General features: G+C 39.3%; 1 protein-coding gene across 1 annotated transcript in view; it reads left to right on the top strand.

Moving 5' to 3' along the window:
• Positions 1–12,330: 12,330 nt before the first annotated feature.
• Positions 12,331–27,957, top strand: part of SPSB4 (splA/ryanodine receptor domain and SOCS box containing 4) — a 158,429-nt gene continuing 142,802 nt past the window's right edge. The window contains exons 1-2 of the mRNA XM_030280529.4: positions 12,331–12,430; positions 14,718–14,793. The gene's annotated coding sequence lies outside the window, so the exon portion shown is untranslated. The remainder of the gene's footprint in view (positions 12,431–14,717; positions 14,794–27,957) is intronic.

Below are 27,957 nucleotides of genomic sequence, written 5' to 3'. Positions count from 1 at the left end.
ACTTTGAAGTTCCAGTCTCCTCCTGTAGCACAAAACCAAAGCACTTGCCTGACAAAACGCATGAGCAAAAGACAGGTCAAGTGAATAATAGTTCTGGAAGGGAAACAGCAGGGAAAATGCCAGAAATATCAAAAATCAATTTACCACCACAGAGCTCTTAAAGCTAATATCTGCTGGGATGAGGTGCTGACCTCGTTAACGTTATCAGAAGCGTTTCCAATGGCATTAGCAGAGTTTTGCCTGATGAAATAAGGATGAGTGCAGGGGGGTGGGCTGCATTCAACTGATACTGCCTTTGTTTCTCAGGTTGCTCTGAGGCCTAGAAGAACCAAGGGAGGAAAAGTGGTGAACTCAAGGGTGTGAATTCCTCAAGTGGAGCTTGAACTGCTTTGTATCAGTGCTGCACAAATAACTCCTTATCCATACTCTCAATTTCCCTGTGAGGCTCTGTGATTCCTGAAGTGTTCACCAGGGCTGAAATCAACTCATCTCCACAGAGACCTGGAAACCTGACTTTACTGGGCTCTCTAAAGTATTTTGTTACATAACTTATGCAAATTCAGAGTAAAGCAAAACCCTGCATCTGTTTCTTGGAATAATTTTCACGTATCTAGAATCAGAATTTAAATTATCTTTCAAGTTCTTGATTTAATAGATATTATTTAATATAATTTATTGTAGTAATAAAGTGCTTCAATTACCAAGTTAATATTTCCCAAGGAAAATCTGGCAAGTCCTAAGTAAAATTGAATTGCTGCCCACAGCTGATAGTCTAATAGTGGAAATGCTATTTAATTTCATTATTATTCAAATTTATGTTCTGTTTTCTCAATTAGCATATAAATACTATAAATCTCTCAAATGGAAAAAGCCTTATTGGGGAATATTTTTAATGATTATAAATAGCTGGGTAAGGCAAAATCTTGGATAACACATAGCAGTGAACACAAATTAGGCTGAACAGGGTTATGGCACAATGAGAAATGTTTGTCTTCTCCAACTTCATTTCTGTTGAAGAATTTTTGGATCCTTATGTAGGAATCAAAATCTTCCCTTCTTAAATGTACTCATGTAAAGGAGTAACTATTTTCTTTTATGTGTATTTTTTTACATGCTTTGCACACATTTTCTGTATCAGGAGCCTTTTTTTAAGGATAAGTTCAAGCTCCTCTTTTGCATCTCTAAAAACTGCTGCTAAAAGGATGCTATTCATGTAGCCACCTTTTGCCCACTGTAGGTATAAATTAGTAATGCAGCTGAAGAAAATATGCCAAATCATTCTGCTCTCTCACTAGAGCAAGGACATAGATTCAGCAACATGGATGTTTATAAATGAACACCATTTTAGATCAATGAAAGGGGAAGTGACAAAGCCAATGATTGGTTAGGAAAAATCTGTTTTCATCCCCATTTTGTGTGTAGACTGAATTACCAACATGTTCAGTTACAGCTGTAGGAGTAGGCAGCCTCTAGTGCTTTTAGGTATAAATTAACACCTTAACCTTTTTTTCCATTTTTAGTAGACAGACAGAATAGGCAAAGGAATAGCAGTTTAATTTCCTCACAGAAAAATACCCAGCCTAAGAAATTACCTATTGATACCATGTGTAACTTCAGACAAGGAAATATCAACACCTTCTGCAAAGTACAGTACAGTGCAGTGCAGTGATCTGAGAGCAAATCCACCCTGGAGCATGTCAGGAGCTGTACTGCACCAATGGGAATTTGAGCCTCGAGTAGAGATGAAAACTTGCAGGCTCAGGTAGAGCCCTGCCCTTTGTTTCTGCAGGTGAAACAAGTGACACTTTGCATCCAGAAGGAGTAGCTGTGACTTGTGGCATTCACTGTTCTGGTTGAGCTGCTCAGTGCTTTCCTAACAGGTGGTGGGAATCACCCAAATTTCAGCAGGAGCCCCAGTCTCACAGGTGAATCCTCCCAGTAACAAGACAAATACTCTCTCTGCCATCTCTTTGGGGTTTTGCATCAGCTACCAGCCTTGCTTATTTTGTTTTTCAGACTGACTCTCAGGCTCTGAGATTGAGAATCCTCACCCTCACTTTTCTCCAAGAGTTCACTGGTTTGATCCCACGCCCTTCCACTGCTAGAACTGAGGAAGTGGGTATTGGGGCTGATTTATTTTGGCTGATATGAAAGTTTGTCAGTTATTTCTCACATAGCATGTATGGCAATTGCTACTTGAACAGCTCTGAATTTGACAACATCTGCTTCACAACTGCCACGGCCCTGTCTGGTTTTAAAGGAAGAATAAATATTTCACTAACAACTGAGAATTAGATGTTGCTCATTCACACATGAATAAAAATGTACTGGTTAACAATCCAGGGCATAGTGTCACTGGGTCCCTGCCAGGTAATTATATGAAAATGTTTGAATATTTTGAACTGAGGTTTATTCTTCCTTGGATCGTTCCTTAATCAGCCAAACTACTCAGTATGACCATTCTACCTGCTCAATCTAATTAAGCATCAGTCATCTCATTTTCTTGATTCTAACTATTGATGGGTTTATAATTATAACACTTACATTTCTGCATAAATTTTTAACATGGGATTGGACAATTACCTAGGCAATGTAGTAGAGCAAATACATCTTTTTAACCTCTTTCTGAAAAAAACCACTTAAAAAAATCTTTTTTATTCCACTTTTCCAGCCCAGCACAGTCATGTTTTGTCCTGGTCTCTCAACTGAGTTAGCAGCCTTATGTCCTTGCATCACAGATACTTTTGACAAGAATTGTAGTGGGACATGCTTTAAGTTGCTTTGTCTGATTGGGAGTTCAAGCAAAGCCAGAAGGCATCATGTTAATGTAGGAATTTAATGGGCTTATGACACTTCCCTGCTTGGTGACTTATGACTTCCCAGCTTGCCAAGCTGACAGAGTTTATACTGGAAAAGAGAGAAGCAAATGCTGTGTTTGATCTGGCTCTTGCAAAGTGTGTGAATCGTTAGGGATGTGTGAGCTCAGGTGAGCTGCTGCTCTCAGAGGTGTGAAACTTCTGTTGCTCCCAAAGCACTGACACTGTTCAGCCAAAGTCACACCACAGCCCATTCAGACATTCCTTGTGCTTTTCAACCACCTGAATCTGGAAGGAGAGCTAATTAAAGATGTACAAAGCTTTATTTCTAACTTTATTATAATTGCAACAGTGACACAATTCTTCAGGTGAAACCTACATTGGAAGTGATGAAAACATGCATTTCAAATGAGAGCTCAAGATAAAAAGCAGGAGAGATCTTGTCTAGGCAAATTAACCTACCTACCCAGCTACTGTGTGCTGGAAAAAATATTTTTAGCATGCCTGTGACACATTTGATAATTACTTTTTTCAGTAATCAAAGGCTGTATTTAACAAAACAGAGATGAAACAGGGAGTTCAGCATGAAGGGAGAGATGTGTGTAATCATCTTTATCTGCTCATGTTGATGCTGTGGGAATGCACTGCCTCAGAATCTATGCTACATGCTGAAAGAGGAGCAGAAATAATTACCTGTACTAAATGAATGCTAATAATAAATAGATAACTATAATATATAATAATATAACTATATATAACTATAATAAATGTTAAAGTCATTTGTGAAGGACTTGGTCCCAGTAGGTGTTTAGTGGCTGCAGAACCAGAACAATGGCATGCAAGTGTGCCTACCTGCTTTGCCTGCTAGTTTGTCCTCCTTTTCCACTCAGGCACCATCCAATATTGAGACACCGTGGAGTCTCCTGGGTTGAGCCAGCTGCTGTGGGGTGCCCCTGTTGGGCAGTTGAGCCTGGATTGCCCCCAGAACCTGCAGGGTGAGGTCTGCAAGAGAACTTGCAGGAACTCCAAGGAGAACTTGTTAGGAACTCCAGCACTGGTGAAGGCAGGTTCTGCACTAAGCTAACACAATGCTGAAAGCTAGCACAGCAGCCAAGGGCCATGCAGAGCATGTTAGCCTTGGTTGCTTGCAAAAGGAAAGATCATTTTGGAGGGGAAATAACCTACAAAGTCCAAAACGGGATAAAATCCAGTAATTCACACAAAACTATAAAATTAATGGAACCACACTTAAAAATCAGCATGAATTGTATATCCTTTCATATGTCTTGTCCATTTAGGCTTTTTTTTTTATTAAATTAACAGCTTTCAAGTAAAGTGCTGAAAAACGCTTTGATTGGAGGATTTTGGAAGGAAATGACAGATTTAATGTGTAGCTTGTCAGCAAGTGGGAACAGAATTTCTCCAGACCCATTTTGCTGAGGGCATTTTCTCTTTTTTAGTCTCTTTCTGATCATCTCTACTGCCTGAGAAAGGAAAAATCTATTGTTTTATTAGCTGCACTGAGGAAATTGAGTGACAGGGGCTTTTCCCACAACTGACTTAGAAAAGAAGTTATAGCTGGGTTATGATTATTTTCTCCTGCCATGATGAGAAGTCAGCACCAGTTTGGGACAGTCATGAATACAGATGATCTACAATAAAAATTAAATCCAGCATTTCATTCACCCTTCGAGCAGCAGCTCAGTTTCTGTGCTCACTTCCTCATTAAGAAATTTCCCTTCAAAGCACCATCATTAAATTATGTTTCTCTGCTTCTCAGGATGATGAGCACTTCCTAACTTAGTACTTACACAGTAGGAAATAAGTAATTCATTTTGAGCCTTCCAGTTCTCTCCACAGACTTGCAAGAGGAAAAAAATATTGGAATGGTTCCTTTCAGGTCTGAAAAGAGGATGAGATACATAATTATTCATCAATATACCTGGACAGTGTGTCCCCCACCATGAACATCTATGGTGTCATCATAAAGTTCATCACAAACTTTAGCAAAGTTTTAATATGTTTAGTTTAGTGGATTTCACTTGAAAAGTAAATGTAGTTACTTAAACTGTATTTTGAAATATCTGAAATGAAGAGTTTGGGAAGGCATTGGAGTCCAGTATATTCCCTACATTGTGTTAAAATTCAGTGCTTTCACAGAAGGTATTAGTTAGAATTATTTAAAGGTTGCACTTATGTTTCAAGGCTTTACAAGTCAAGCATCAGCCAGATGAAAATTTATAATTGGAATCAAATTTTCCAAAATTAAACATCATTTAAACCTAACAGCTCCTTGTGCAGCATCACATGGGTATCCTCAGTTGCACACAGCTGCCTGTGCTGGTCCAAGTTGATGAAACCTCATAGTTTAAATGTTGGAGGATGGTAGAGAAGGCAAAATTAATAGTTAAACACTTTATTTTTAACATTCATAGAATGGCCTGGGTTGGAAGGGACCTCAGATCATCTTGTTCCAGTCCCCCTGCCATGAGCAGGGACACTTCTTACTAGACCAGGTTGCTCCAACCTGAATTTAAATTTCCAGGGATTGGGCATCCACAATATCTCTAGACAACCTGTGCCAGTGTCTCACCACCCTCATGGTAAAGAATTTTTTTCCTATTATCTAATTTAAACCAGTCATTCACAAGCTGTTTAGAATCTGTACAATTATCTTACTTATTTTAGCTAAATTTTGACTTCATGCTCGTTGTCTGAATGATTCTCTTCACTGGGGGAAATGTAACTTAGTTCATTCTATTACTCTCTGAAGAATCAACTGGGAAAACTTCACCAGAGGCATCAAGTATTTCATTAACTATGCATTTGAGCAAATTAATTTTCTCCACCTTGTTTCCTGAGAACAGGCAATTGTGCTGCAGAGATCCTATTGCTGTTACTGCACTATAATCCATATATTGCTCTGGTGTGCTCTTCCCAGCCTACAGATTTGTCACTGGACTATTATTTTATGCTCCACTGTTTTTTCTAATTATGCTATATATCCTCTTCTCACAGCTTCCATCCCGTCCAAACAATACATTTTAATAATTCGATGGAACATTATTTCATAGCTTCTCCATAAATTCTTATTGCCAGTATTATTTCATCACACAAAGTCAGTTCAAAGTTCTATGTTTCAGCTTTGATTAGTGGTTCTGCTTTTTTTAGTTCTCCAGAAGACAGCTGGGCTTACTATTATGGTATATGGAAATCACGAGTATAATAAATTAGAGTGTGAAAAGCTAAGTTTTTGCTTATTCCATTAACACTGAGCTATTGTGTTGGAGTTTGGTTGCTGTTTATTCATGGTGATAATCCACTTTTTCCTCAGCAGTTGGAGCATACCAAATAAATTACAGCTTTTACCTGTATCAGACTCTTTGAAATCCCTGTTGTTATGTTTACTCTTCACTATTTATGTCTGGAATTTGAGGAAAATAAAACATATATGTCAAGAAAGGAGACAAAGAGGCAAATACGCCAGCTGAGTTAGAGGGCTCAGTTGTTTCTGATGTGAATTGAAGAACTGCAAAGTGGTACTTAGTTACCTAATTGCTCCACATCAGTTTGAATGTGCAGTTTACTCCAGCTAAACATGAACCACTTGGTTTGAAGAGCAATTAAGAAGTAAAATCATAGACCCTAAACCCTCAGGTTCCAGCCATTTATATTCAGACCCATTGATGATTCCCACACAGACTTTACTTTCCATACAGGTAATCTAGTTTACGAGCTATTTGAAAACTCATCTTCAGTTTATACCTGATTGTTCCACATCCAAACAATATTACTTTGCTATTTTCAGATTTGGCTTCATTTATGATTATGTTATGCAATGACATCAAGATAATTAAACCACTCTCCACGGCAGGATTTGTTTCAAATTTCCTAGTGAAGCATCAATATGAGCCTGTTGGGTTACACTGTACAGGAGAAACCTAACCCTGCCCTCATTTAAAAAGGAGGAAAAAAAAAAAAGTAATTTTGCTTGAAGGAAGAAAATATATTATCAGAGGGATCAAATTAGATATCTTGCATTCTCTTAATTTCTCAGAAGTTTGGAATGGGGGAACTCAGTAATTCTGCCTCCATCAACAGCCCCAAAGTGCTCTCAGGCATCAGACATGGAAAGGGAAAATCCTCACAGCACAAAAGCTACTGAAGTTAGCTAAGTTTTCCAAACCTGTCTGGGGTTCAGTGTCCTGGTACCTGTAGATGGCTTTGATGGCTTTCCTGAGCGTGCACAGGCTTGCAGCTGGTGCTGGGCTGCTGTGGTAAAACCCAGCACGGGTTTGCTGGCAGTCACTGCCTCCTCCTCATCCTCATCCTCCTCCTCCTCCGGGGTGTGGCCGAAGGACAGCCACACTCTCCTTGGATCCTCTTCCAATGCAAACCCACCAAGCCTGAAATCGTCCTGCCAGCTGTACACAAGCCGTGCTTTTGTCGAGTCCTCCCACTCCCTTTTCCCCTGTTCACAAATCTTGCAGCTTCCCTCCTGGGACAGCTCTGAACGCACAAAATCTTTTCTGTGGATGGACACAGAAGGAAACAGAGCATTTCCCATACACTACGAGGACATAGAAGTTTCCTATCTCACCGATGAAGAAACAGATTTGGTCTCAGGCAAGATGCCCTGGGCATCATGTCCTGTAATGAGATAGTGAACAGAACATCTTCATCTCGTCCTCTCTCGAGGTGAATTTACAGATGGCTTATTCCTGCCTCTATTTTCAGTAATTTATTCTTGCATCCGAATCAGCAAATTAAAAAATGAGCTCTCTTCCTAGATGGTATTTGCATATTCATTAAACATTCCATTGAACTATTTCACAACATTTTAAAAAATGCTCACTGGCAACTCAGGATGTACCTATCTCACAGTAATTTAAATTGGCAGAGCTGTACCTCAGACTTGAAAGGGCACCACTGTTCCTCCCCATTGCTGCATTTTGGCAATGTCAGAAGGGGCTGAACTTCCAACAGGCACTTTACCTTGCAGACTGCCTCCCCTTCAATTCCAAATGCCTTTTAAATATTTCCATATTCAGTAGCACCAGAATTATCTTCATGAGCATACATACATAAATAGGAATGCTTATAGGTCCTGGTATGTCATATTCTGATTTATATTCATGGGTTTGAAAGTAAGGTTTGCTTTATATTTCATTCAAAGACTTCATTAATATAAAATTAGCACAAAATGCAGTCAAATAATAGGAAGAATATAAACTGATGGACTGTCTTTTTAAATTCTGACTTGAGCCCCTCTGGAGAACTCAAGCTATTTTCTAGAAAATAGCTTTATTGAATACACTGGATTTTATTATACAATCTTGATTTTTAAGGACATATGTAATAGCTGGAAGATTAATCCATTAAAATGACAAAATACATTACACTGGTAATTTATCAGTTTGGCAAAATATGTAAAAGACTGCCTTTCCTTGGGTGCACTGTACAAACACATTGATTGTGTGAGAACTGCAAGGTGAGATGTGTAATCATGAGGTAGTTGCTAAATCAAAGAAAAATAGCATAGTAATAGAACTTCATTTGTTCACTCAAATGCTTATTGATTAATGTTTATTTTCTCGTTTTGGTTCAATACACATTTTGTGCAAAAGCCAACTGCTGGTGACAAGAGAGTATATATGATTTGGCAGTGAATTAGTTTGGCACCAGACAGTAAATATGGCACTTAACAGAGTTCAGAAAACAAACTTAGATATGATACAGAATAAGGCTGGAGCTATATGGCTGAATATTAAAGCACTATTCCTTAAAATTCATTAGAGGTTCAATTTTTCTCTAGGTTCCTAAGTCCCTGAAGGTTTTACAACCCTGACCCTGTCTTCTAGAAGTTTTAAAAGTTATACTACAGTGAAAAAATAGTATAATAGAAATAGTTGCAAGCCTTAACAAAACGCAGTTCTACTTGTTTGGCTCTTAAGTGTACTAATGAAATAGATGGCAGTAGAATTAATGTGCAGACTAAATGAATGTGAATGTTTAAGTCATATGCATATGTTTTTGTGATAGCTTGCATGCAGCTTTTTTGTGGTGGGATTTACTGCTTGTGAGTACATGTGACCATGCTGGAAAGCACAGATGAAAATTGGAGGAATGTGAATTATTTCCTTCCTCAGTTAATATCTACACAAACTTAAGCTGTCAGAGGTTTGTAAAGAACCAGGATTTCCTAGGAGGGCTTTTTCTTACTTTCTTGCCACATCTCTGATTTTGTTAAAAAGCTTTAAATAAACACTGCAGGAAGTAGCTTCTACAGTTGGAAAACAAATATTTAACTTCCCTAGAAGCTGTATATTAAAAAATTGCAAAGTCACCTACAATAATATCACTTGACTGGAAACAGATTGCAGGGCTTTATCTCTTACATTAGTCATGCCTAAACTTGATCTTTGGTAAATGATCATGTAAATATAAGTCAAGACTACTGTATTACTAACACCATCAAAGTTGACTTCAGGAGCCTATGTACAGCTTTCAGCAAGTTGGACAAAAGGCACATTCTCCTGGGGATGGTCTGGTCTTCTGACACCTTTTTTATTCATGAAGTGAGGAATGGAATAGATTTATTATGCAAAATCAGTAAGAAATAGTGGCATGATTTGTGAGACTTATTAGTACCTTAAAGTTTGTTGCCAACAAAATTTTGCTCAGGTTCCTGAAAAACTCTTCATTGTATCTTTAATGTGGCAATGGCATATTTTTTTAAACTAATAATTGTGTTTATTTTTATTATGTACAGAATCTACAGCAACATGAGCATGTACTAGAATTGGGAAATTTAAAATGTTATTACTCTCTATTTGAAAAAAATTATTACTGTCATTGCAAGGCTATTATTTCTATTCATTTTCAGTGCAACAAATTGGTTTTGCAAGATTTTATTCCTCTTCTCTCCCACCCCCCACATCTGTCTCATTTCTACTGATCCTAGGCTAATGAAGAGCCACATGGATTTTGTCTATGCAGAAAATATACAGATCTCATTTTAGGTTCAAAAATAAATTTTCTTACAAAGAATATCAATGATGTTACTAATCACAGAGTGTCTTTATAACTTTATGCCTTATTAGTCTTTGAATAACAGAGAGAATGATGCATATACATTTATTCCTTCAGATTATCTATTCACAACATTTGAAGGCTTCTGTTTCCTAAAGCATGTATAGATGATTGCTTGATATCATTTTTTTATTTGATTTTTTTCAAGGGACAGTATCATTATTATTAATTATCAGGCTCATCAGTAACAAGACTCACAGATGAGCTTCCTGTGTGTATCACTGTTCTGGAAGTCTGTGTTGAGGAGCAAATACTGTAAATTTGCACTGATAAAAGCATGGGCTCACTGCAAGTTAGAGGAAATATGAAAATGAACTGGCATCCTTGATAACTCTGGGAGGGTCTGTGCTGGTTTCATTTCTGTTCTGTATTGTCCTTTCTAATGTCACCTGGTGTTTTCCATTCAGCAGGGAGATGCTCTTGGCTGTGCCTACAAATTAAGTCCTATAATGAATCTCTAAGCTGGACAAGGCTCTACTAACAAAGCTGAGTTCTGTTTAAAATATATCATCATATCATGACTGACCAAATACCTTTTAAAGAAGATTGACTTTAATATAGGACTGCAAACTTTGATTTTACATATACTGGGTACCATTATGTACTAAATTGGATATGCAGTGATTAGCTTTTAAATTTAGGGCATCCCTATGACATTTCTTAACATGAAATGATGAACACATTTTCTGTCTTAACCCCTCTATCAATTTCTTAAGAAATTTTACTCCCTAACTTGGACTTTGCAAAACTCATCAGGAAGCAGAATATTAGATTCTTTTAAATGCTAAGAAGATACTTGAAACAAAAAGGGCAAAAGATCAGTATAATTTTCCTTTTTCTGTGGCTACTTTGCCACTTACACAACTCACTGACCTCTGGGCCTCTTCTAGCACAGCATCATTGTCATTTCAATCTAGAGAAAAGTTTTGAGTCATCATTACATGTTAATAAAATAGGGGGTTTTATTCCAAATATGGAATGAGTAAGGTTCAGGACAGGAGTATTCAGCCTGTGATAGTGAAATGTTTAGGTTCTGGTATTTCATTATTCATTTATTTTAGAGTAACTTTTACCACCTGAAAAAACAGATATATTCCCACTTTGCAAACATCAAATTCTCCATTCTCCCACTGTAGTCCTGGTATGAAACATGACACCATTTCCAAAGCTGAAAGGACAACATGATTTATATGTATAAAGGATATTTTGAGTAATTTTTGTAATGTACTAATAGAAGTAATTGAATGTAACTTGTTCCTGCTTTCCAAGACAGTGTTGTTGGATTTATAATATGAAATGGGTCAGAATTTATTGTGGTTGCACAAAAATGTCAAAAATTGTAAATCAGCAGAGAAGGTCTTATGTAAAACATAGAACTTCCAGTAGTTTCATTGTGCTGAATTTGGAATGCACACAACCCTTTTTTATCCTCACACACCTCATTGTCCAGGAGAACTGAAATCAAAACCCCAGCTGTCAGCATCAAATGTCACTACAGTGCTGGGAAGAAGTAGTTTCCACGTTTTAGCTGTGTATTTCCATGCTTCAGCATACAAACACTGATTCATTTCACCAGCCATTAACACGGAAAAGATTCCCATCTCAGGGATCTGCTTTGGCTGTGCAGGTAAAGCAGGGAGCTGCCCTGTGCCATCCTCCCTTCCCCGGCTCAGCAGGAATGCTGGGGACAAGGAGGATCTAGCCCCACACTTCATGTTTGTGCTGCTGAAGCACACACAGCTCTCAGCAGGTGTAGATTCCTTGTGCTTGTGAAAACAGAACATTTTTTATATGGCTTAGAACACAAGCTCTGAGTGTTTATTTTAAAAATCAGGTCTAATTTATGCAGGTTCTTAATAGAAGTATATAAAAATTAAATAAGATGCATATACTTCCCTTCAGTGTGCACTGCATTTCCTGCATGATAGCTGGTAACTTTTGATTTGTGTATCACTTGTTTTTTTTTCTTATAGCTGAGAGGGCAAGTTATGAAGTTGACGGATGTTCACAACTCGCATTTATAAGCTTAGAAAGTTCCTACCAGATGCAAAGCCAGTCCATACTCCCAGATACCAATACCTCTGACCCTCTGTTTCTGCGTGTCAGACGATTGCCTTTCCACGGCGATCCACAGCAAACTATTCAGCAAAACTCTCTGCGATCCAATCGAAAACTTTACATACTTCCACAGATATTTGCAGAAGTATTAAGTGTCACCTCACGCTATTTTCTGTAAGAAGGGCTACCTACCTTCAGCAGGCGCAGCCGAGCGAAGAAGGAACGTTTGGCTGGAGCCGGTTCGGGAGCGCTGAGCTCCAACGGCAGAGCGGCAGCCCCGGCGCTGCCCGGGCGTTGAGCGGGCGCAGGGCCGTTCGCTCCGCGGGCCGGGCTCCCCTCAGCGCGCCGGGGCAACGCCTGGGACCAGCGGCGCCTCTCCAGCACGGGCACTCCCGGGATCCTGGGCCGGACGCCCTCGCCCCGCGGGGTGCGGGGAGCCGGCCCGGCGCTGCTGCCCGCGCTCGGTGAGTACCTCCCGCGGGCCGGGCCGGCCTGAGCCTGCCCGTGCCCAACCCGCCCGGCGGTGAGGGGAGCACAGCACACGTGAGGGGGGCACAGCACAGCCCGGATCCAGGCAGTGAGGGGGGCACAACACACGTGAGGGGTGCACAGCACAGCCCCATACCGGCCGTGAGGGGGGCACAGCACAGCCCCATCCCGGCCGTGAGGGGGGCACAACACACGTGAGGAGTGCACAGCACAGCCCCATCCCGGCCGTGAGAGGGGCACAACACACGTGAGGGGGGCACAGCACAGCCCCATCCCGGCACTGAGAGGGGCAGAGAACAGCCCGATCCCGGCCGTGAGGGGGACACAACACACGTGAAGGGGCCACAGCACAGCCCCATCCCGGCCGTGAGGGGGGCACCGCACAGCTGCGCCTCCTGCCCGGCGGTGCCCGCTGTAGGGCAAGGGCACCCACCGCCGCTTAGCGCCCCTCAGATATCACCGCCCCGGGGCGGCCCCAGCCGGCTCCTCCCTCCCTGGCGATTCGCTGCTCCCTCCCAGCATCTCGAACGCTCCTGTGCCGAAGTCTTCTCGCCAGATGTGTGCTGAGTGCCTCCGGAATCTGTGGCAGAGGCACTTTATGCTGCCTATTTAAACACCTTTGTTTAAACTGCGCTTTGTCAATGTTATCGGACGTATTTTCTTCCTGTTTTGCCTTGCTATTTTTGGCCTATTAAGCAGCGCGATGTGCCATACCCGGAGCGCGGGGGAGGATCGCTGTGCCGTGCCCGGGTGGCAGCGGGTTCCGAGGCGGTGCTGCTCCCGCTGCAGCGCTGTGCACCCTCAGGAGCCCGGCGCTGCTCCGGGCAGCGATGAGCGCTCGCTGCCTTATTCCAGTGCCGCTAGCGAGGGGGAGGCAGCGCGGCTTTGCCCCGCAGTGTCACGGGTGACCTCCTTTCAAAGGTCTGTCAGCGATAGCGTCTCCCCGCTATCGGTGTTCTAGTATTCATTCACGCTCGCGGCAAAATGGTTTTGTCGCCGCCCCTTTTGTCTCGCAGCGCTGCAGGCGCTGCCGATGCCGCATCGCAGAGCTTGGCCGAAGGGATGTACAATTCCATTAACAGTTTTCTTCAGTCTGTCCTCTCAGCTGGTTTTGAGCGCTGGACAATGAAATCAAAATACCGCAAACTTGTACTTTTACATTGTTTTTGAAAACACAGATCCCAAAGGCCTTTAAGAGAATATTCAGGATAAAAAGGGAACATTTGTTTCCACCATGTTGCAGATGCATCTTATTGAGTTATCCTGGATTTCATTTTCCTTTTATCATTATTCCCATACCTGTGAGATCGCAGAGGATCCAAAAGAAGCAGAGAGCTCCAGGTGGAGCCCCTGGTCTTGCATTAACTGCCCCAAGAGCCCAGGTGACTGTTGAGCTGTCACAGATTTTGTGGTGCAAAGACATAAATCCTTTGGATTTTTACCTTTATGTTTCCCCATGAGTAGGAGTCTGTGTGCTCCTTGTAATGAGTGGTTAACTGTGGCACCAGTGGTGTCTCCACTTACTGCATAGAGAGATTTCACCCTGAATATATTAAAAACTACATATGCCTCCCTATTCTGTGGCAGTAGATGAGAAACTTATGTATTTAAGTGAGCACCTCTTTTAATAAATCAAAATTAGGCTTTTCATTAATCATACCTTAAAATAGTTTGGATGCCTCTGCACCATTGGGACTAAGAGGCTGGTGTCACTGAAGACTTACTCAGACTTATGCTCACATCTGCATCTGACGTTAGTGGCATTTAATCCTTATTTAATTCTGGGAGGCTTTAGAAGTTAAATGCCATCACAGAAGAATTTGTGGAAAGGCTTGATTTTTGGATCACATTTGTGGTTTGATTCTGAATTTGTCAAATGAAAAGCAATTTTCATTGGTCTTTGTAGTGGCAGCAGGACCAAACCTGAAGAGGAGAGAGCTGGGCTTATTGTATGTTCTACAAGGATGTTCTTATGGATTTTGACCCATATTCATGCCAATGCAATGACTGTTTACTGAAGGGAAAAAGCAATGGAGAAAACAGGCAGGAATTCTGCTGCTGCACTCTATTTTTTTTTCATTTTCACTTGAGTAATTTTGTAGCTGTGCAATATATTTTTTCAAAAACTCTGCATGCTACTGTTTTGCAATGCTGGTTTTTAGCTCCTTTTAGCATGTGAGGCTGTAAGTTCTACTTTCTTACTGCCTTCATTTCATAAGGATTGGTAGTGAATTTCCTAAACCAACACTATTTATTTTCCAGATGCAAACCTGGGACTGATGTTTTCTAAATGTTAACGGGCCCTAGAAGAATTAGAAGTGCATGATCAAAGTATCAGGTTAGTTGTCACCAGCTCTCTTTTTCATAAAAGCTCATTTTTTTCTATTACCATTTGCTTTTCCTTGGGCTCATGTCCTTTGGTTTATAAATTTATGTTTATTATTTGTTATTATAGGTTTATTAGATATATTATGGCTTATTGTATGAGTTTACTACCTCCTGGTGAAATAATCTCATACAATAAAGCAGTGTAAAGCTAAGAATTTCAGCTTTCCAGCAGAATTAAATATTTGATTCTGACTTTGAACATTCATGTGTTATCAACTTTTAAAATATCAGTGCTACATCCATTTATCTTTGGAACTTCTTCAGCATAAGAAACACTTAATGCCTGATTCTAGATCAACACATTTTCTTAATCTCCACAGAGAAACTTTACAAGCAGTTCTGAGTGCTTGTTTCAGATGCTGAAGTGAGTGAGAGAAAGTCCCCTCCTGTAGTTCAGAATTTGCTCCTGGGAGAGTAATTTCTGAATGGCATGCATCCATTCACGGGTTTTAGATGATTTATCCATATTACCTAATTTGCTCCTAATTAGCCTAAATTAAAGCGCTGTCCCTTCAGTTTGTGTTAATTTTAAAAGTGCAAACTACTTGAATTCCAAATGAGCACAACCAAACTGGGATTTTACAAGCTCACTGTTTTTGTCCAATCAAAAGTGTTATAAGTTTGTCACTGTTGACAAATTTGCAGATTCTGATGGTGAAAAGACTGATCCTTATTGAAATTACTGATAAAGCTCCTGGTAATTTCCCCAAAAGTCTCCATCTCTGAGCCTGTTGATCACGTGTTAAGCAGCCCTTAAAGCAGAATTCCACAGGCAATAGTAAGTGTGATGGACAATTGATTTTACATGGAACAGGGGTAATATAACTCAGCTCTCAGCACAAGTATTCCAATTAGAGTGGTTTTGCTTCCTGAGATAAATATTGCTTGTGTTCAAGGCTCTGGTTTTGAATATTTTCTTGGACACAGAAAAATACATGGTTCTCATTTCTTTTTTATTTGTGTTCTATTTATTTGTGTCCCATATGAAGTATGTGCTTCCGTTAAGGTTACTCCAGATTTTCTTTTAAGTGAATTCTGATGAGAATTCCTATCTCAGATCCCTTATCTGAAAGGCAGGCTTTGATAAAATGTACACAGACCTAACTGTGTCTGTGATAAAAGTTAAATGTGGATGTGCTGCAGCAGAAAACAAAGATTACAGCAGACATTTCCTAAATTATTCTGGAGACCTGTTCTGGTGCACTCCAGTAGTTGAGTAGTGTTAGTTGAGTCTCTTTGACTTTTTGGCCTACTCAATTATATGCCTCTTAAACCCAAAGGTGCCATTTCTTGTTAAGAATCTCCTATTCTCTATTTATTGAACTGCTCTTTAAAACTCTGCTGAGACGTGGTCTGGTCACAGACTGCTGGTGAATAATCAGCTTTATAGTCTGCAAATCCATTTTAAACATCTGTTGAACAACACAAGTGTGAAACTTATTGCCAAATATGCCCTAGATGCTTCCCTTCTTCCCTAGAAGGAAGCCAGCTTTTTAAGTCTTTCAGCTTTGAGACAAAGCAACAAAATCACTTTATTGCACTAGGGTTGTATGTTATTTTAGCAAATAGGATGAGTTCCTGAAAGACCAATTAACCTTCATATAAATGGACCGTGCTGTGTTGCACAGTGCCCTTTGAAAGCTCTACTGAAGTTTGCTGATGCTTACAGTGGCTGCTCACAAGGATAATTAGATACTAAAATTATGATCCTTGGATATCCAAGAGGCTGTAAGGCCGTCTCAAGGGATCAAGGCCCTAGAGAAGGGAAGGTGATAACCTGAAATCTGAAGGGGAGGTAGAGCAGAGGTATTAACCAATACCATTAATTTTTATTTTGTTGACTGATAATAATATCCAATTTAGGAATAGTTGAATGCTTTCTAACAAGTGGAATGCTTCCTGACAAGTAAAGCACACTTTCAAAAGGTGGTTGATAAGTCATAGGTTGTTTCTTCATCCATAATTCCTTCTCCTAGGAGAATGAAGGATATAAGTAATCCCATGTCAATCCTGCTGAAAGCTTTGCTGCTGCCTAGCCAGCCTGCCTTAGCCAGTGCCTATTTCTTCTCTTTTGCATAAATAACATTCATAAGTTTTGCCTTCCTTTAAGAACTATTATGGCATTTTTGATACACGCATACCTGTATGTTTGCTTGGGGCCCAGAGAATTGGAGTGGAAGTCGATGGGATGAGGGATGGGCTGTTGCCTGTCATACAGGGAGCATGATCAGCAGTCCAGAAATGCAGTCCAGGGAGGTTGGGTTTAGTACTGTGGGGCAGAGGTTCCTGCAGCAGCAGATCTTACACAAATTTTGTTTATCCAAAATACTGCATTAATTTAATTACAGCTTGAATGATGTTTACTTCTGCTCATAAAGTCAAATAACATGTTATTGACTCTTCCTGGGTAATTTCATGGTTTCTTCTTCCTTTCCCGTGTCTCACCTGGACAGCTGAAACAGGTTTAACACTTTATATTGTTATTTGTTTCATGGACAGCAGAGGTGATTCTTACAGAAGAAAATGAGCTGTGTGCACTCTCATTAGAGAGAAATATGAATCCCATTTCTTCTGACTTCTCATACAAGTAGGTCTTCTGGGTTGGTGTTTCTAACACAAAATTGCTGGTTGCAATTTCTGTTTTGATAATAAATGGAAGAGAACAAACTCTTTGGGAATTGTCAGGTTCCAGGTGCTTTTTCTCAACAGCATTCTGGCTACTTAGGACTATGTGAGCAAGTGGAACTTCCCCAACAGCTCATTCTGTTGTCAGTGGACTGCATGCACAACATTCAACCTATAAAAGTTTCTTGAAGTTTTTATACTCTACTTTGCTACTAAGTGTATTTTGTGTGGACATTTAATTAGACATGGAAATACCCACATATCTATCCTTTTTTACATACAGATGTGTTTGGTGTATGCACACAGAAAGCTACTAAAATGTTCACTGTCAAGTGTAAGAGATGCAAGAATTATGAGTTAATATTCACAGATCAAGATATGTGAAGGTTTTGGGAGTCAAACAAATTACCTCCTGATGCATTCAGATTATTGCAGTGCATTTATTTACTCTAGAAATGTCTGAGTGGTCATACTTAAAAGATTTTGGAGAGCAGAATAAAGCAAAAGTTAATGAAAATAAAACATTTGCTTCTGAAAACTGCACATCATGAAATATTCATATTTGTTCTACAGACAAGATGTATTTTATAGAGAGGAGTAAATAATTCTGTCAAAGCACTGCAGCATGGTGTGCACTGATTAACACTGGAATGTAAATGTTTGACATAATCAGAAGTGATACTATTTTGGAATAGCGGATATTTATAGTTTTGACCAAAAACATTGATTCCTAAAGATTAAGGATATGTCACAGGGACATTTCTCTCAGGATTTTTCATAGAGGAGCACAGAGAGAAATGTCCTTGTGACAAGGGTGTCCTGCCAGCATTCTGTGGGGTCTCTGCTGGTGACTAGATTAAGAACTGGAAAAGTACATTCCTGTTTCATTTCTTTTACAAATATTTTCACCATGAGAAACATTTGCTACTTTAAATGCTCTGAATATACTCAGCATTCTTTTCTGGTTTTGTCTCTGCTCATTGCTACCACTTATTAAAATTATTTTTAGTAGGATTAGTTGTCATGTTTCAAAAATAAGTAATTACCTTTAATTTTGTTTCTTTTCTGGAAAGATTGCCCAACTTCTGGTGCACTGCTACTTTAGACTGCTGTTAAATAGAGCCATTAGTGTCACCTGACTTCTTTCCTTCTTTGCCTGTCAGCTGTATTACAGACTGTCTGTGCTGAAGGAAATGCTCTTGGTGATGGAGTAGCATAGAAGGAAGTGTTCGCATCTGCTCTTAAAGGAGCTCCTGATTTCTTCCTGCTGCACAATCCCCATGTGGTTTTAGAGAAGACATTAATCTGCATCAAAGTTTTCTTAATCCCAATCTTTTGAAATTCAGCTCAATGTGTATTAGGCTGGAATACTGTATCACTCAGATGCTGAAATTCTTTGTTGTATCTTGTGTGGTTGTTTAGGGATGTCATTTTTTCCCCTCTCATATAGTCTAGATTGTCAACAAACTATGCTGCAATAAAATGCTCTAGGAATGCAATTATTTTGCTGCTCTAAAGGAAATTGCAGTACTGCTAATTTGCAAATGAATATAATTAGAAATTCTTCTGTTAAAAATCTTGTAGTATTGATCTCACAAGCCAAGTCCTTGCTCAGGGTATTCTTTTGAACAGGAGAAGAAGTGAAGAGGCAGTAATTGCAGCTGTGATGATCTGTGGTTAATTTGAAACACTTTCAAAAACATCTCAAAAGGTTTCTGAAAATCAAGGTGAGTTGGAGATAAAATACCAAAGTTGCTTATGAAAATAGCATTTAAGAACCTGAAACATCTGGAATGCAGACTTCTAAATGTGCTTCTCTTACCTTCAAAATGGTTTCGGCACAGAGCTGTAGACACAGAATTAATTTTTCAAACTGTGGACTCTAAATTATACCTAGAAAACTTATAAAATGTAAACTGTGTTATCTTTATGCCTTTCTTTGTTTAAGAGCTATCTGAAGTCTGTTCATGGATGCATTCAGATTTCAGGGGCCTGTGGGGATTTTGCAGCAGAAGGGATACAGAAGGGAGTGTATTGTTTTGTCATGTTCTTTTCTTCCTCACTAAGCTTCCTTTTAGTCCTGCCTTCTGATAAGTATCTTAAAAGGAACAATCCTAATGAAGGGACTGAGCCTCAGGTGCCAGAGGTTTTTATGGTGAGCCTGGTTCCTTTTGTTAGGCTGGAAGAGATAAGGAACTCAGTCTCCAGTAGAATTGCTGTGTAAGCTCACACCAGGTTCATACAGTCCATCTAGTTAAGTTCATTCAACAGAAGTAAGAAAATCAAATAAATAGCAAATTTAAGCTCCCTGTGGCCTGGCACTAAAAAAAATACTCCATTATTTGTTTTTAAATTAATATCAAACACGCAATATTTTATCAGATAAACAATAATAGTATTAGAAAAACAAGCATGTGTTTATTGGAAATTAGGATGTATTTGAAGCTAAGGCTAGCTCTGCTTGAGAATGTTATTCTGGCAAATTTTTAGTCACTACATTGAGATGCATTTTAATGCTACATTGAGATGCACTTTAAAAATCACTGTTATTTTCATGGAAGTATAAACTTTTAAGTCCCTATATACGATCATTTATTTTTAATTAAACTGATGTGTTGTTAATGCTTTGCTGTGAATGTGCTGATACTGTAACAGCAATAGCCATGGTGAATTATATGTGTGTGTTAGGGCAGAAAATCTGCTCAAAATATGTTCTATTACTTCCTTCTCCTTGGTTACCTACCTTAGACTATTCAAAAATTTAAATGTTCCCTTTTTAACCACTTTTCCTCAAAATAATCCTGTATACTTCTTGCATGTTTGCATTGTATCATTCCAGTTCATCTGTTGACTGACTTTGAAGAACATGGGGTGAGGGGACCTCACTCTGAGTTTTAGAAAGTAAATGCTGATTTTGGCCTTTTCTTTTTTAGTGCACAAATGATACTTTCTGTGAAGCCTGGTTTGTTTCTTCTCTGGGCCTGTTTCTGTTACTTTTAACAACTTCATTGGGAGTTTAAGGTTATCCCAAGTACTTGGGGGAAGACTCAAGGATGTGTGTACTCAGGTGGGTGTGTACTTTTCCAATGGTACAATCTGGCCTCAAATATTACAGGCATTACAAAATCACTTTTATAACGTTTTTTCACCAAAACATATTTTTAACTTGCAGACTTGTCCATCAAATCTCCCCTTTTTCATTCTAAGTCATGTGAAAACTTCCCAGAAATTCTTCAGTTACTCTATCAGTATCCCCAGTTACTATATCAGTATCCCTTCTGCCTTGCTTAGTGCATATACGTGACAGAATTCAAGAATTTACATGTTCTGTTAATTCACTTTAAACTTAAGTATTTTAATGTTCACATTCTGCATAAATGGAGGCCATTAGTTGACTTAAGCAAATACATCCACAAGGGTGAAATTTATCTTAATTTTAAGATGTTACACAGGAAAGTCACTAAGCTCATCTAGGTCCTTCAAGTAAGCCAGGCTAAAACATGAATATTTACTACTTTTAAGATTTCACTTCCATTTATGAAGGGACTCAAGATATCTTTGTTTCACAGCAAGCAAGTAAAGATAGTGACCTGCCCTTAGGTGCTAGCTGAAGTTCTTGGCTGTATTTGTATTAAATTAGTTGTGAGTGTGCAATAATTTGCTTTATGCTCACTAAAATAGGTGCATCCAGGATGTCACTACAAACATCATGAAGATGTGAAATACTCATTTATTGAATGTACTTATAGGTGGACATAAATGTCCATAAATATATTTTCTCCATTTGTTGAATTTACTTATAAGTGGACCTAAATACACAGGGTAGGTAGTAAAATATTATAAATAACTATGTGGCCAATCCAAAACTAGTTTTTTTCACAACAGTAATAAAGCCTCGCCAGCCCAGGGGGTTGACAGCTATTGATCCTGACTTTTATATGTAACTCAATTTTGTCTCTTGCATTCAGGACTTGGAATTTTATCCACAATTATTTCCAGGTTCAAACAGTACTTATCCAGATTTTTTTTTTTTTTTAAAGAACTGCACTTTGATATGTAGGCTTTATTTCATCCCTCCTGAAATCAATAGGACCTTTTTCTGGTGGCCTCAGTAAGTATTGGACTGGGCCCATAATTTACACTTGCAAATAATTTTGGCCACAAAATTGTATCTGCAGAAATTGAGGCAATTCCTCAAAACCAGGCTATCTTCTGCTTGTGGGGGTTTCTTGCCAGGGAATTTCAGTAACTGGCTGTAGTTTTTCCTTTATCCTCTGGGGTTATCAGAAGCACAGTAATTTTCAGCCATTGTTGGGTCAGGGTGACATGATTTATGGTTGCTTCCTCAAAAGGAAAGCTTTCTCTAGAGTTAAGAGGAGTTCTGCTCTGCTGTGCCTGCTGTGATATGTCACAAGGAGAAAAACTGCTCCTATAGGGTAGATGTGTTTTCTAGCTATAACTTGGGCTTTCTGTTTGCAAACCTGTCAGTCCACAAAGCAATTGATTCTCTCTAACACCATAACTAGCTCAGATGTGATCAAAGGTAAGGGGGAAATGGCTTCCACTTTAACAGAAACAACGTGGATTTTGTTCTCTGAATTCTGTCCCCACAAAATCAATCATGAAACTGTAAGGATGTTGGTTGTAGGTTTAGCTGGCAGGCACCAAATATCTTCAGAAACAGAAAAAAAGCCTCAATGTGCAGATTTAAATGTTTGCAAGACAAAAATCCAGCGTGTTTCTAATAGATTGTTTACCTCAGATGAACTAGAAACATATTGACAACTTGAAGTCATACTCCAGAAAATATTTGAAGTACTTCTTTATTCTCAAGTAGAACTTTATTTAGAAACACTTTATTTAGAAACATGCTCTGGTAGAAATTTCAAGATTTATAAACAACCTTTAATCAACGGATACAGGATCAGAAAAAGACAAAGGGTTTGATATCTCCTACATGCTGTAGTAGAAGGAATTCCAGATGGACAAGAGATGCCTTCTTTGTACAATACCGTGGGCCTGGGTCTGGAAGGCAGCATCATGGCCATAGCATTAGGACTGACACTTTCCAGTGAACTGTAGCCTTTATGACTGTGATAGTTCAGGAGGACTTCACAGTGAAATGTTTATCCTCTAGGATGGACTGTGAATGGCTTCTTCAAAAACTATTAAAAAATTACATTGCAAGTTTGTGGAAAGAACTTTAAATATTCTAAAAAGTAGAAACGCCTGCAGTTTTCTTTGCTGTTTGTCTGCATTAATTCCAAGCATGTCAGAGAAGCAGCACTGCCTTCCTTTGCAGAGAATAAATAACTCTGTGATAGGATTTCTGGAGATTTATTTTCTCTGCAAATACTCTGTGTTCATGAGCATGTAACTGGAATGACTTTCATCATACTTGGTGTTTGTAAGTTGATTTGTAATTAATACTGGCAAGCCTGAAGATATAGTCCTTTGTACCTTGGTTGATGCAAATCAGATTCTTTGCCTTGTGGGAGGCTTTTGTGTGTTTTCGTATTGCTCTTTGCTTATTCTCAGCAATGAAGGATATAACCGTGGAAGCAGTCCAGTGCTTGTTTACATAGTGACACAATGTGGTTTTCACCCAGCTCATGTAGGTGGAGATGTCAATAACTATAGATTATTTAGTCTATGTCTTGTCCTGCCTTGATTTTCAAGATCACTTAAATCTATGGTGCTATATTTAGTTGTGATAATTAGGATGGTTAATATATAATTTTAATTATTACTATTTTTTTCTAGAAATGTCACTCTTCAAGATAATGTAGGTAGCAATGTCAGTATATGTAATTATTCACAGCTGAGGCATCAATTAAAGGTATATTCTTCCCTAACCAAAATGCAGAAGAAGGAAACTGGGACAACCCTTTTAGATGGAAAAGTTTGGTCCATGACATCCAGCTCTAACTCTGTCAGAGAATTTAACAGAATTTGCCAGATAAAAATTATTTAAACCTTGCAGGTTTTGGAGTTAAATGTTATTAAGAAGCTACATTTCAAACCAAAATGCTATGCCCACTTCAAGTATATCTTCAAATATATCATGGCAAAATAGTGACAGTGTATTTGCCTGGCTTGAAATGCCTTTAGTGGATGCACCACTGTTATCTCCTACCCTCTCTGGGAAAAGACTCACCTGAGAGAGAGGAAAAGCCTGTGAGACTACTAAACAGTTAAAAAAAAAAAAAAAAAAAAAAAACAAAAAAAAACTGAACAGAGATGGTTTAGCCTATCTCTTCTTCCATATGCCACTGTTAGGAATAATTTTGGGATTCCATTCCTGGATGAAACCAGGATGTATTCAGATTCCTGAAAGGTTTGCAAAGTACATTGCAGTGTTTCATAGTAATGGAGAAGATGAACCTTGCCTGTCTTTGAAAGAGTTTAGGGAAGAGACTCCCAAACTGAGATGGATCAGGTACAGTGGCAGCACAATACTGCAATAGCACAGTTAACTGTCTTGTGTGCTTCAGGACACCATGAAATTGCATTTGCAGTTTCCAGATCTCCTGTTTTAGATTCTGACTCCCAAATCCCATGAGGCCAAAGGAGGGAAGTGAAGGGAGCTTGCAGTGCTGTGCAGACATAGAGGAAAATGCATCATGTCCATAACTCAGCGCCATCTGGACTCTGCTTGTCTGGAAGCACCAGGGCTGGGACTGCATAGTCCTCTTTTGGGGTTTGGTTTAGGATTTTCCTCACAGCTTTGTGTGTTCAGGCAGGGCAGGGTAGCAAAGGGTGCAGGGAGGAGCTGTGTTAGCAGGTCCTGGGAAAAGTTCTCCAGATACAAGAAACCAGAGACATAAGGTCCAGCGATTACTCCAGACCATTTTGACTTCTTTGGTTCCCAATTGTATGTTTTTTTAATTTGGCTGCAAAAATGTAAAAGGTCTGGTTAAACAGTTGCAGTTCAGAGCCACAGTTTGGTGGTTTGGGCTTTTTTTGCTTCGTTGGGGGGTTTTGCCACAAAATTGCTTAAGGAAATTTTAGAAAAATAATTAGAATTCTATCAGCCAATTTGGTTAAAACAAACACAAAATGGATGAAGCATTTGAACTGTGGAATTGATCTCTGTGAGCAGTTCTTACAGTGTATGCTTTGAAGAAAACTGTGCTGTCAAATGTGGGCTATGCTGTGGTTTATGGAGGGGACCTGCACTCAACATTTAAGCATGTTTTTCTTTTTCTTCCCTCCTTGTTTCTAATGAGAAATTAATGCAGCACAACTTTTTCTATTTCTTACTGTGCACAGTTAGTCTGTAGAGGGTATGTGTACCAGGCTGGCTTCCTGGGCAGAACTAATCCAATAATTTATGAATTTTTCAGATTTTTTTGCGGTTCAGGCCAGGTGTAATCTCATGCACCTTTTAAAAAAATTATTCTCTGGAGTAAATGCTAGCTAGGCTAATCGCCAAAAAATTAATTACCTTTTTTCTTTTTGGTTATTTTTTGTTTTCCTGCTTGATGTGTGTAGTGTCACTTTACATCAGACTTCCCCTCTTTTAGGAACTGCATGATGATGCATCTGTTCATACTTTGTGCATGATCACTGACTGCTTTTCTTTTGCAATGGCATTTACTGTTGATTGTGGTTGGCACACTGGTGGGCTTTGGTCACAGAGAAAGCTTTGTGTTGTTCCACATCCTAATGGAAATGCTCCTCTGTTGTATCATACTATTGTCTGCTTACTCTGCCAAGGATTTAATTAATCATTTCCTTACCCTGCTTTTACTTTGAAATCAATGTGAAACTTAGCCAGAACTGGGCTAGAAAGGGAGACATCAGGGCTACAGACACTGAAGAAACACTGAGAGGGGCACAGTTCCCTTCTCTTTGGGAAGCCTGCATTCCTCTTGAGCCATTCTCTCCTAAATGGGCTGTGTTGCTGTTCACTGACTGTACCAGTAGTTTGACCACAAAAAAAAACAAGGGTAATGATAGCAAGAGAAGTATTGAACTGTTGGGAGTCAGGAATGACACCTTGGGGACCCCTGTTAGGACTGATTGATAAAGCTGTCCTGTGACTTACCTGGCAGGAGAAGCTGTCATGCCAGTAAAACTTCTAGAAGACATTAAATCAGGATAACTGTGCACCAGTGTCAAGCTGGACAGAAGTTAGAATATGGACAAAGGGTAACAAGAAGCCTACAAAACACATAAAACAGGAAAATATTGCCTGTGGAGTCTAGAAATCCTGTTTGTCTCTTCCCCTGCCATATCTGAAGCAATTGGAAAACTTTAATGGAACAGACCACAATATGTCAACTTTGCTGGAAAAAAAAAGTCAGTATCAGAAAGGGTATCATTTTTACATACTGAATGTGAATGTTTTGCTACAGAACTTTCTTGGAGAGCTGTGATGGGCCAGGGAAGGGGAGTTTTCAACTCTTTTTTCTGTGAATGCAGAACCACTGGATAACATGGTAATTCCATTAGCCAAGCTGCCTGTTGCCAGGCCAGCTGATTTGGCTGGAGAGATGAAGTGTATGCACTGTGCTGACTACAGGGCTGCACCTAAAAATAGTTCATTGCTGTAATTACCTAGGCACAATCAAGCAGAACAAAAAGCTAGAATTGTCATACTAGCAAAATGATTCTGCAAAAAGGTGGCATTGCTTGGTGGCATTGCTTGGTTTAGGAAATAAATTTTAGGTGGTTTGATTCTCTACAATTTTTAACTAAGTTTACATAATGAGCTATGGTCTCTAAATGAAAATCTTGGTTTTGCCGGCTCTAAACAGACTGATACTTTCAGAAGCTGATCCAGCATTTTGGTAATTATGGATTGCTCTATAGAAATCCCTGTTTCCAACTGATGCTCAGCCACTTCAGCTAGGAGTTTAAATATAAGTAGTGTGTCAGTACATGTCTGTGTTTTAAGGCCCAGATGTGAATCCGGTTCACAGAGGTTGTGCTCTCGCAGTGGGGCACCTGCTGCTGCAGCATCAGGAAGAGTGTGTGTCCCTGTCAGCCAAGGAGGGCACTGCTATTCCTGAAGCTCTCCTGAGCACTGAGAGACCTGCAGAAATCTGGGATAGTAAACTAACACCCTGCTGAGTTTATTCATACCAACAAAACCAGCACTTATATTTCTAACTCTCTTAACCATCTGGAATCTGATGAAATGTGTTCTCCAAAACAGCAAGTGAAGCTTTGTGGGGTTGCTGCTTTTACTGCAGGTACTTGGCTGTAAGAGCAGCATGGCTTGGTGGTCTCTTACGTGCAAGAAAATTCATTGTCTGAACCAGTGTAAATTTGCAGGATGTGGCATTTTAAAATGTCGGTAAGTTAAGTGGGGTCTGTAAACATTTCTAGACAGGTTGTGGTTCATTGGCTTATTGTTTGACCGTTTTGAATGGAAACATCCATGTGGTTTTATTACATCATGACTTGATTAATTACAGCCAGTTGAACACTAAGTTACAGCACTAAGATACCTAAACACTGAAGAGCTTTTAAGAGAGAGAATTCCAAATACTGACAGAATTAAATGTGGCATTTCCTGATTAAGATTGCTGTGGTGCAGATGTTAACACTGCCACTGCTGATTAAAACAAATTGTAAATAATAATTTGTTTTCTACAATTTGTAGAAAAAATGTAGAAAATTTAGTGAAAGTCGTAGTTGCCTTAGTGGTTATTTCAATGACCAAATTTATCCATTTTAGAGGACACTTAAGGTCTCTACTGCTAACTTCAAAAAATGCAAATAGTATAGATTGCTGCTTAATCAGTACCTTAATTTTTCCAAGAGCAAAAGCCTTACAAGGTTTTTAAGATGGAAATGCTGAGTCTCCCACAGTAGTTTTTGGTTTAAACTTAATTTTTTTTTATAAAGATTAAAAATACTAAGGATCTTAAGACACAGTAAAGTTGTAGAGAGTCCAAGATATTTTTACTTGCCTCTATAAGCACAAACATAACTGTAAAGAGTTTGATCTCTTGGCAATATCTGGTCTGCCATTAGGGCCCAATTCCCATGAGGCTGGACACAGGATTTTTAAAACTGAAAGCATCCCAGCTCTGGTGAGAAATAGCAGTGCCTTTGAGCAACTCAACCCATAGCAGCAGCCACCCAAGGGAGCCTGGGCTCTAAAAATTTTCACTGCTCTTTGTAGATTTGTTTGTAGATTTGTCTTTGTAGACTGTAGATTTTGGGCTGTACATCAGCTCCTGGTTTCATGAAAAGTGAATATGCAAATGTGGGGTTTGTCTCACTGATAGAAGCCAAGTGTTACATAAAAAGCAGTTCAGAAAATCAGTAACTTGAAGTTGACATTTGTTTGAAGAGAATGGAGATTATATGGGTCTGTAGTCCAATAATGCTGCTTTTATTGCTGATTAAGAAATTCATCATAATCCGATAATGAATGGTGCTGTGTGACTCCCCATACCAAGTACAATTTAGTAAGAATAATTAGGTAGGGAGTTGATCTGTTCAGTTTCATTGGCAGTGCCATAAAAGGAGG

This window comes from Taeniopygia guttata, chromosome 9 (assembly GCF_048771995.1).
Source record: "Taeniopygia guttata chromosome 9, bTaeGut7.mat, whole genome shotgun sequence".
Lineage (NCBI taxonomy): Eukaryota > Metazoa > Chordata > Aves > Passeriformes > Estrildidae > Taeniopygia > Taeniopygia guttata.
This window is presented reverse-complemented; position numbering and strand designations above follow the sequence as displayed.